Consider the following 10,871-nt stretch of genomic DNA (forward strand, 5'->3'; position numbering starts at 1 on the left):
TGGAGAGCAAACCTGTGAATCCTGCTTTTGGCAAATAAATGCTGATATCTTTAGGCTGAGCATCATTGACTTAGGTAATTCTCTCTTAACAAGTAGACATATATAATGAGTTTCCAACTTTAGAAATTTGAATTAATCTTCTAAAAATGTATTACAATAACCAGAATCCTTTCAAGTAAAAGTCTTGCTTTCCATTAATCAATCACCTTTCACTTTGGTCATCCAAAGGGCAATGGGCTTCCAGGATCTCCAATTTGGAAGGCTTTTAGGAGGCAGCCATTTTTGTTGAGATCAGAACAAGGATTATTTCCCCAAAATGCCTAATAAGTTGATTTGATACTATTTAAAGACCCCCGTGTCAGGACTCAGAGGAACGAGATCCTATTTTTGATTTACTGCTCTAGGGAGAATAGAAACAAACACTTGGAGAAGAATTGCAGACACCCAAAGTGGTTGCAGTCTGCAGCAATAACAGATGCCTATACCACTGAGGTCCGAAATGTTTCAGTATTTACTAGACAAGTGTTATTTTATTTTCTCTTCTTTAATACTATTTTGTTGTGTTTCTGATTCTTTGGAACTGGCCACCATTACTCAGCTCAACTTGATATTTCCCCTTTTTACCCTTTTCCAGTCTCTTGCCTCCACTTTGGGATAGACCAGCCATTCTTAGAACCCTTCTGTCTGTACGTTGGACTCCATGCTACTGAGTTTGTTGCACTCATCCCCTTTCACACCCCTTAGTGTCATGTTTGGGGCTATCCTGTCCCAGTAGAGGATAAGTTTCTTGAGAAGCTTTTGTTTTTGCTTTGCATTTGCATCCTCAACCATTAGCCCGTTTAGGGAATCAGTATTCATCTGCCACTACTTTCCCCTCCCAGCTAAGTCAGGAAACTCAAGTGAACTCTAAACTCCCCTGGAGTTTTGCTTTTGTGACCTCATCCACAGTGTTGTGCTTAGTAACATTTAGCTGATTCATTGACATAGCCCCCCCCCCACTCATTTGACCATTTGAACCAATGAAAACTCAACTCATAAATGCAATCACAAAAAACTCAAATCTTTAAGGAAATAAACGGGAAAAATCCTGTGTAAATATAGTTTCCACCTCATTTTTTCCCTAGAATAATTTGTCTCTCTCCTAATACACTGGCTCACCAAGATAATGTGTCTTATATTATCTGTGTGTATGATGTAGACAGTGTTCTGCCTTCCCCACCAGTCTTAGTGAAGCACATTTTTTTTAGGATTAAGACTATTTTAGTTGCAGATTTATTTATGTAGCAGTGTCTTGCCCATGGAAGGAGTTTGATGTGTATTCAATTATTATTTGATGCATTGTTATTGATTAGTGATTTCATTCATATCCAACTTTGTGACGCTAATGGGGATTTTCTCAGCCACCTAGCTGCCCAATTTCAAGCACATTGAGTGATTAATCAATGTTAAACTACTGACTATTTTTTTCTTAGAAACTATGACTCCTTCTGGAATCCGATAGTAAGATAAGTTAGCAGATAATTAATATATATAAATATATAAAGTTGTATCAAATATACCTAATTTTTTCCACTTATTAATCTAATCTATGGATCAATTTGCAAACATTAAATGTTGAATATGTATCAAACACTAAATCCTGGGGATACAAAGAAGAAAAAGCAAACAATGAAAGAGCTAACTCATTCTTTGCCCTCAAAGAGATTAAATTCTAATAAGGGAGTCAGTAGATGGATAAATCAATATAATGGCAGAGAGAGAGAGTAAAATGAAGGTGGTCTAAGAGAGGAGTACACATGTGACTTGGTTGGAGGTAAGAACTGAGAAGGTGGTGGGGGCAGCTAGGTGGTGCAGTGGATAAGCACCGGCCCTGGAGTCAGGAGGACCTGTGTTCAAATCCGGCCTCAGACACTTAATAATTACCTAGCTGTGTGGCCTTGGGCAAGTCACTTAACCCCATTTGCCTTGCAAAAAACCTAAAATAAAAAAAGAACTGAGAAGGTGGAATAGATCAGAGATATTAAGAATCCCAGAGGAATCAAATGGCAAAGCATAGCCAATATCCTTTAGGATACACACACATGTATCCTACACATACACATGCATAAAGACTCATATACATATTCACAACACAAGCATATATGTGCACATATCTACATATAGGTATGCATATATTTTTGTTTTCTTTTACTGGAAATATTTTTAATTTAATTAATTTAAATTGAGATTTTCTTGGGTAGGATCTTCCTCTGCAAAGACCGCTCACCATGGGCTCTGGAAGTCTAGCATTATTGAATGCTGAGGTTTACTGTCTTGTCTAAAGATATGTCCAAGGCAGAATTAGAAAACAGGTTTTTCCTCCCTTTGAAGCTGGCTCTAGATAACTTCATTTGGCCATTCTGACTTCCAAAACTCAGTCTTCTTTGGGTGAATGGGTGGAATTTATCTTTTTTCATTGGTGGGTTGTGGGAAGTCCAAAGTCAGCTCCCCTGGGCTTCCCTTGGTTCTGCCTCCTAGGCCTCGCCCTCCACCCAGGGCTGAAACTTCTTCATTACACCGGCCTGTTCCATATTGCTCCAAATCCCTGGTAAGAATAATGGAAGATATATTCTCACAGGCTTTTCTAAATCTAGATAAACTGAATCTGCACCATTGCCTTTATCTACTAGTATAGTAATTCTGTCAAAAAAATGAGGTCAATCTAGCTTGCAGTCAGAGTACCTTTCTGAGGTTTCAGTAATTATCTCTTTAATGATTTATTCTCTAATTTAAAAGGAATCAAAAACAATTTCCCTAGTCTATCCTTTATAAACCCTATTCTTTCCCCCTTTTTTGGGGGGATGTTATAATATTTTCAATATTTTTTTATATATCACTCTGTTTATCTTTTTCTGTTTTTTTTTTAGTTTTTTTTTTTTTTGCAAGGCAAATGGGGTTAAGTGGCTTGCCCAAGGCCACACAGCTAGGTATTATTAAGTGTCTGAAGCTGGATTTGAACTCAGGTACTCCTGACTCCAGGGCTGGTGTTCTATCCACTGTGCCACCTAGCTGCCCCTCTATTTTTCTTTTTAAACATATTTTTTCTTCCTATAATCCAAGATCTCCTTCCCTTCCCTCTCCTCATCCCCTCTCCCCATTTATAAAGGGGGAAAAAAACCTTGTTAGAAAAAATATATATATAAAATCAAGCAACATCTTCACATATGTAAATATAAACACATGTGTGTTTATATTTATATATGCAAATACATGCATATCCATAGATCTACATACCTACATATCTTTATGCATGCATATAGATGGTGGAAGCCAGCATTAATAACTACCTTGAAGAGCATGTGGAGAAAGTAGAGTGGTGAGTTGGAATGGTAGAATGTGTCTAAATGTGGAGGACTTTAAAATAGAATAGAAGTTTTGATATTTGACAAAGTTGTAATAGAATGGATTTTAAGTCAGGGAAGACTAACTGTTCAAAGAAGTGCTTTGGGAAAATAAGCAGTTTAGGGGAGGGTGGCTTAATATGCTAAGAGGATCCAACCAACAGACAATTGCAATAGTCCCACAGTGAGAAGATGAGATCTACACAAAGTTGGGAACAGTACAAGAGAATTAAATCTAAATTTGAAAGAGATTATAAAGTCAAAATGAAGGCACTTGACAACTGTTTGGGTATAGTGAAGTGAGAGTGAGGAGCTGAGGGTGTCATCTAGCTTCTGAGGCTGAGTAGTTAGGAAGATGGCAGCCCTTTAAGAGTAATATAGAAATTATCAAGAGGGGAGAGTCAGGAAGCCAGGCAATGCAATGAGTTCAATTTTAGGCATATTGAGCTTACATTGTCCATGAGAAATTGAGTCTCGGTTGTCTAATAGGGAGCTGGAAGTACCAGACTAGAAGTCAAAGCAAAAGAAATCTGAGAAATATTTACATAGGAACTATTTTGATCAAGTTTAGCAACAGGATATTAGCATGTTATTCCTGATTTTAGGCATTGAATAGAAAGATTTGATTGATTCTCCCAATTTATTTGACCCTTATATGAAGAATTTGACACTGGAAGGAAATTTCAAAAGCCATCTAGTTAATCATCACATGAGAGAAATTCCTATATATCGCCAAACAATGATATACTATATGTGTTTTTATAATACGTAAGAGGCAGTTGATGATGCATAAGGGGAGCTTTGTAGAACTAGGCATGAAATTTAAATTAGGGATCTTCAAGGAGATCCTAATTGAATTCATGAGAGCTGATGAGATCAACCACTGAGGAAGTATTGCAGGAAAAGAGATGGTACAGTATTCCATGTGGAATACTGACTGGCAATGGATATGGTTTGGTTAAAAATCTATCTAGAGGGGGAAACTGCCTGAAGGTTTGATGGAACCTCATGTTAAGAAAAACTTAGAGAGGACAGAGGGAAGCTTCTAAGGCAAGAGCCATGATCAGTGTCAAAGGTTTGAAAGGTCATGAAGGATGAAGATAGGGAAAAGGCCATTTGATTTAGCAATGAAATGATGAGATCAGTACTCCTTTGGAGGGAACAGGTTTCAATTGTATAATGAATATAGATACTAGATGGTAGAAGATTTAATATCAAGGGAGAGGAGAAGAAATGCAGAAATGAAATGTGGGTGACTTTCTCAAGAATTTCAGCTATGAGAGGGAGGAAAAGCACTTGTCACCATAACCAGATTAATTTCCTGAAAAGGTGGAGGCAACTCAGCTTCATCACATCAAAATATATGTGCCTGTCAGTTTTTCAAAAGAAATCAAAGCTATCTATAGTCATATAAAATGCTCTAAATCACTATTAATTAGAAAAATGCAAATTAAAACAACTCTTTGGTACCACCTCACATCTCTCAGAAATCATAAATGCTAGAGGGAATGTTGAAAAAATAGGTAGACTAATTTTCTCATTCTAGGGTTTTGAACTAAGCTAACCCTCCTGGAGAACAATTTCAAACTAATCCCAAAGGACTTTAAAACTACCCAATCAACTGTTGATTCCCTACTTTCAAGAAGCTAATAATCTAATAAAAAGAATAAAAAAATATAAAATACAAAGAACTAGAAAGAGAAAGAGAAGTAAGAAAGCTTGCAAAGAGATGGAAAAGTCAGGAAAGTAAGCTCAACTCAAAGCGAAAATGGTTTAATTGCCAAAATCTAGACTTGGGGAAAGAATAATTATATTTCCCCTAGAACACACAAATTCCTTAGGGTATCTAATCAACTCTCCTCAAGCAACTGAGCAGGGTACTGATCACTCCCAAGGGAGAGGTAACTTGTCCCAAATAACAAGAGTAAGTAAAAAAATTGATTTCAAACCTAGACCATTGGAGTGCCAATGCTGCCCCCTTCTTCCTCTCCCAGCTTGCCTAGATGTAGCCAAATCCCAGTGTACTCCAGTCTGTGGTTTAGCCTATTGACTTTAGGTCTCTAGGATTCTTCTTAGGCATCAAGTAAACTGCCATCTGGCAAAGAATAGTTCTGTGCCTTTCATTTTCTTTCAACAGCAGTGAAGGAATCTATTTTGAATTTCTTAGTGGTAAATATTCAGTAGAAATGACCATATTGTTGCCCGGTTCTATTTTTTGTTTGCAAATGCCAAGATCCATTTTCCCACACTTCAACTCCTCCGTATTTGTGATTGACAGCTTGTATGCCTTATAGAAGAAAACAACAAGTCTTAGTGAGGCATTCAAACTTCTTTGGAACAGATTTTCATGTCTCTTTATCCATTTAGCAAGCACCAACTGAGTCCCTACTAAGTGCATAGTAAAAAGGATATTAACCAACTGATAAAAACAGCACCCTGACTGGATTCTTAAAAAAATCTCAATTTTATAGATTTTTTAAAAGGGTAGTTTACATTAGCACCCTTCTTAAAGTTGAATAATTCTGTTCTTTTATAATTTTATAACCTGGGTACTTCATTCCTTTCTCATTTATTCTGAGGCATATTCTGAACCAATAACGTACTTTCTAGACTTGTAGATAATACCTCTGGGTTCAAATATTGACTCTGAAATCCTATCAACTCACTAACAGCTTGGAACGGCGGGACGCTCCCAAGAAGTCTAAGTTACAAATAGTTATTATCTTCCTTGGAGGATAGAGTTTCTAAAAATGAAGAAATCATGGATCTTTGAGTATCTTGTGTGGTTTTAATGTGTCTGATAATACCATATGATAGGGAATATGCTCCTCTATAGAAGTTATCACTTTTGGGGAAGGATGGATGAAGTCAGTTACACATAAAGTATTATTCCAATCCAAATTTCTGCTTATTTTATTCTCAATAAATTGAGGTCAAGGCAACTCAAAAATTAATTTAACCCATACTAGTATAAATCATTCAAAAAAGCACTTTGGGAACCCTTACTGTGTGCTAGGTGAGTCTGAATAACTGAGAGGAGGAGCTGTTCTAACAGGAAAATTGGGGTTCATTTAGGAGCAAGAGAATGAATTTGCTTTGGATGTGTTGAGCATGAGATTCCTGGAGGACTTCCAGCTCAAGGTGGACAAGAGGCAGTTGGTAATGCTGTAAGGTAATGTTACATATTTAGATCTGGAAGCCTGAAAGGACCTGAGTGGTCAGGCTAGAACACATACACGAGAAATAATCCCTGCCTTCCAAAAGTTAGGGTTCTTTGTGTGTGTATGTGTGTTTGCATATGAGAGAGACAGACAGATACAGTCAGAGAGGGAGAGAATAAAAAATTAAAGCAGATCATACAAAATACCTAAAAGAAAAGAGTCATGACAGTGGTCTGAGGAACACTTGCATGTTGTGAAATAATATTAAGTCTCTTGTATGAAATGGCACTTGAATAAAAGCTTACGTAGATTGGGAATTCTAAGACATGACAGTGATTGTGCATGAGAGACACTGCGAATGGTCTATGCAAAAAGTAGGGAGATGGGAGATGTCCTATATGTATACCAAATAGCAAATTGGTTGATTGTGTTGAAATGGAGAGTTCATAAGATTGACTGTATTATCAATTTAGATAGATATGTCAAATAACTTGCTGTCCGTATTTACTCACCTCCCTTTTATTTCTCATTTCCTTCTAATCTAGTGAAAATTGAAATTAAAGTCTCTAAGACTTTTAGTTACTAAATAAAATAACATTTCCTCATTCTTCCTCTTTCTTGATTTATCTGCAGCATTTCATACTAGAGACTAGTTTTGCATTCATTCTTTTCTTCCAGAGATTTTTGTGATTTCTCTCAGGGAAAGGTTTCCTCCTATTTCAGTTAATCCTTTCTGATGTCCTTTGCAAGATCACCATTCATGAGCCATGTCCTGTTTTTGATTTTCTCTTCTCTTATTCCAATTACTTTGTAGTTTCTTTCAACCCCTCCCTTGACTTTGTCATTGGGAGTCAATGACTTTCCAATCAATTTTTTAAGTTCTTGTATCTCCTGAACTACATTTGCTCCAATTGCTGCTTGTCATGCATTCTATTCAATTAGTTTTCAGGTTTTATCATTTGCATTTCTGCAACATCTCTTTTATTCATCCCCTTCTCCACTGAGATAACTACCATCCTAATTTATATATTATTTGTTTCTGGCTTAGCCCATTGGTACAGTCTCCTAATTGTTTAATACTGCAACCAAACTGTTGCCTCTTCAATCTTTAGGACTAAAAAAATTGAAATTTTTAAAAGCTTGGACCTGATCATGCCAGCCCCCTGCTTGAGAAACTGTAGTGGCTGTGAAATAAAATATATGCTCCTCAGTTTAGCATAGAAACACCTTCGGGATCTGACTCTAGATGACTATTTTTGTTTGACTGCAAATCACTCCTTTTCGTGGACTCTCTATTCAAGTCAAATCTATTCTTGTCATGGGATATATTAACTTCCACCTATAATTTTTTTCTTTTTATCTCCATCTCTTAGAATTCTTATTTTTCTTCAAGGCTTACCTAAATTGCCACATCCTGTAAGGAATTTTCCCTTTATTTTCCAATTGTTAATGCCTACTTCTCCATGCCATCATTCCTTCATGTTTGGTATGGGTGTCCTCTTTTTTTCTGTGAACTTATATTATAGACATAGAATAGAAACATATGAAATATAGGTGAGTCCCATGATATCTTTCTTTCTCCACTACCCAACACACTAACCCCCATAGTTGCTACCTAATGAATATGCCTTTGAAATCTTTCTTGGATTAATATTTTAATGCATAAAATAAAAATAGTATTTTAATGCATAAATGATAATGCAAAAATAAATTAAAAATACATTAATTGGGTTGAAATGTAGTTTAGCTAGCTAGCCATTTTCAGGTGGATAGGTAGCATAGTGGATTGAGTATCAAGCTTTGAATCCAGAAGACTCAACTTCCTGAGTTGAAATCTGACCTCAAACACTAACTTGTTTGACCCTGGGTGAGTCATTTAACCTTGCTTTCCTCAGGTGCTTATCTGTAAAATGAGCTCGAAAAGGAAATGGCCAACCATCCCAATGGCTTTGCCAAGAAAACACAAAATGGTATCACAAAGAGTTGGATGCACCCAAACAACAACAACCTATCTATAAATCTATATCTTAGCTGTATATATACAAGTTAAGAACTCATGTTTTAGAAGCAATAGGAACCCTCTGAAGTTTCTTGACATATCTGTAATGTCAAGGTAAATGTCAGGTAAAACCTTCTCAACAAATTCTATATAGTGATCTCTGGCTGCATTTTAAACAATTTTGTTCAGTGCAAATAATGCCCTTACACATCTCTGGGACAACTGTTTTTTTGTTTTTTGTTGATTTTTTCCCCTCACAAAAGCCATGTTCCAATGTTCTATGTTGACATTTATTCTAAATGGCGTGCTAGAAGAGTACAAACATTGGCAGAGCTTCCTAAGCTGGAGAGGAATCTTGTCTAGGCTCAATGACAAATTAGGTGTGTGTGTATGTGTATGTGTGGGTGGTGCATGTGTGTACATACATTTCCTCTTATGCATTTGCATGCATAAACATCAACCTAAAAAAAGTAATTTGTAGAGCCTCAGCACCTCATCATGGATGTCAGGTCACATTTTCAACCACAGAATCCCTAGAATTCTACAGATCAATACATAGAGGAATTGGGGTCTCTTTTGGTAGAGAAGATGGTAGAAATAGAGATATAATTGAATTCAGTAAGACCTGAATTCAGATTTCCCCCTCTGAGACTACAGAGTGGTATGACTGTAGTCAAGTTGTGAATGTGACCTTTAATCTCTCCTGAGCCCCAAAGTTGTCATCTGTCAAAAAGAAGATAACCCTTTTTACATCTACCTTGCAGGGTTGCTATGAGACAAACTGGTTTTCAAACATTTTTTTTCAGCCTTTAAAACATTTCCAAAAAGTCACTTGTTATTCTTCTTATCATCTCATTCTTCTCATATTATTCACCAGAGAAGGAGATGAATAGTCCTGGGACAAGAATTAATCCCATGTTTAGCCTTTCATGGCTAATATTGTGTGTCCTTGTTGTGCAGGTAAAATAGAATCCCATTTGAAACTTCAAGGCACCTTTGGTAGAAGGAAGTATGGTGAAAAGGATGATAAGAACTGCCTCTGTTTCCCATGCTGCTGTGATTTCTTCTACTTCTATAAATTAATGGAAGTAAGTCATGATCAACTGACCAATCAATCAATCTCATTAAGAGTCATCTATCTGTGTGCTAGGCAGTGGGGATACAAGTGCAAAGAATGAACTAATTCCTGCTCACAGTGGACTTTCATTCTAAAGGGAGACCTACATTCAAAAATGAACAAAAGCAAATCCAAATAATCATTGGAAGGGAGGATACTTGCCTTTGCGGTATAAGGAAAAACTTCATGGTGTAGATGGCTCTTGAGCTGTGTCTGAAAACAGGAAAAGGCCCTCTCTAGGGGAGGGTAAGGATAATTATCCTAAACCTTACAGTAGCATTGTTATTTGAGCTGATTGAAATGGTTACTACCCTCAATAAGCCACTATATAAACTATAAATGTCATCTTGGCTGGAACTTTGTGCATGAGCTCCAGATGTTCTGCTCGGGGAGTCTACCCAATATGTCAAGGGCCCTACTTCCATTATTTTAGCATCACATGGATAACAGTGGCCCATGAAGACTTTTTCTATATTATTGAATCCTCATTTTTTGTCTCTGACTTTCCTACAAGTTACAGTAGTCAGAGATTTTACCTATGTTATCTTTTACACCATTTCCATGGCATAATTCTTAGTTGCCATGAGTCTCAGCCTCCATTTTCCTAGATGGTTATGCTACTATTTCAGTATTTCAGAAGTATTCCATGATTGAAAAAGAATGCAACATCAGAGGATGAACAGTGCAGCAAAAAAGATGGGCCTTCCCTAAATTGGAAGAATGGATGAACATGTTATGATGTTATATGTACTGAAATAGGATTGTGTTATCAGAAATAATGAAGGGAATGATTTTACAGAAACTTGATCTACTGGGAGTGAAGTGAATAGCATCAGGAGAGCAATTTATATGTTGGTACCAATATGGTAAATTTTTTTTTAATATGGAATGCTTCACGAATTTGCATGTCATCCTTGCACAGGGGCCATGCTAATCTCTGTATCATTCCAATTTTAGTACATGTGCTGCCAAAGTGAACACCCAATGTGGTAAAGTAAAAGAGCTTTGAAGGAATTAGGAAATCTAAATGCATAATGCCTAACCACAGGTTTGGAGGACTAATGATAAAACATGTCACCCATGTTCTAGTAGAAAGGTGAAGGACTCAAAGTAGAGACTGAGACATAGGTTTTTGGATCCAGTCAGTGGGTACATTTGCATATGACTTTTGCAAAAGAACCTAATGTTGGTAAAGATTGAAGGCAAAAGGAGGA

General features: G+C 36.7%; 1 non-coding gene across 1 annotated transcript; it reads right to left on the minus strand.

Moving 5' to 3' along the window:
- Positions 1-10,534: 10,534 nt before the first annotated feature.
- On the minus strand, positions 10,535-10,638 carry LOC141515674 (U6 spliceosomal RNA). Its single transcript, XR_012476433.1, has one exon. It is a non-coding gene; the product is annotated as a U6 spliceosomal RNA (small nuclear RNA).
- Between the last annotated feature and the right edge of the window lie 233 nt (positions 10,639-10,871).

The sequence above is a fragment of the Macrotis lagotis genome, chromosome 2 (assembly GCF_037893015.1).
Source record: "Macrotis lagotis isolate mMagLag1 chromosome 2, bilby.v1.9.chrom.fasta, whole genome shotgun sequence".
NCBI classification, from domain to species: domain Eukaryota; kingdom Metazoa; phylum Chordata; class Mammalia; order Peramelemorphia; family Peramelidae; genus Macrotis; species Macrotis lagotis.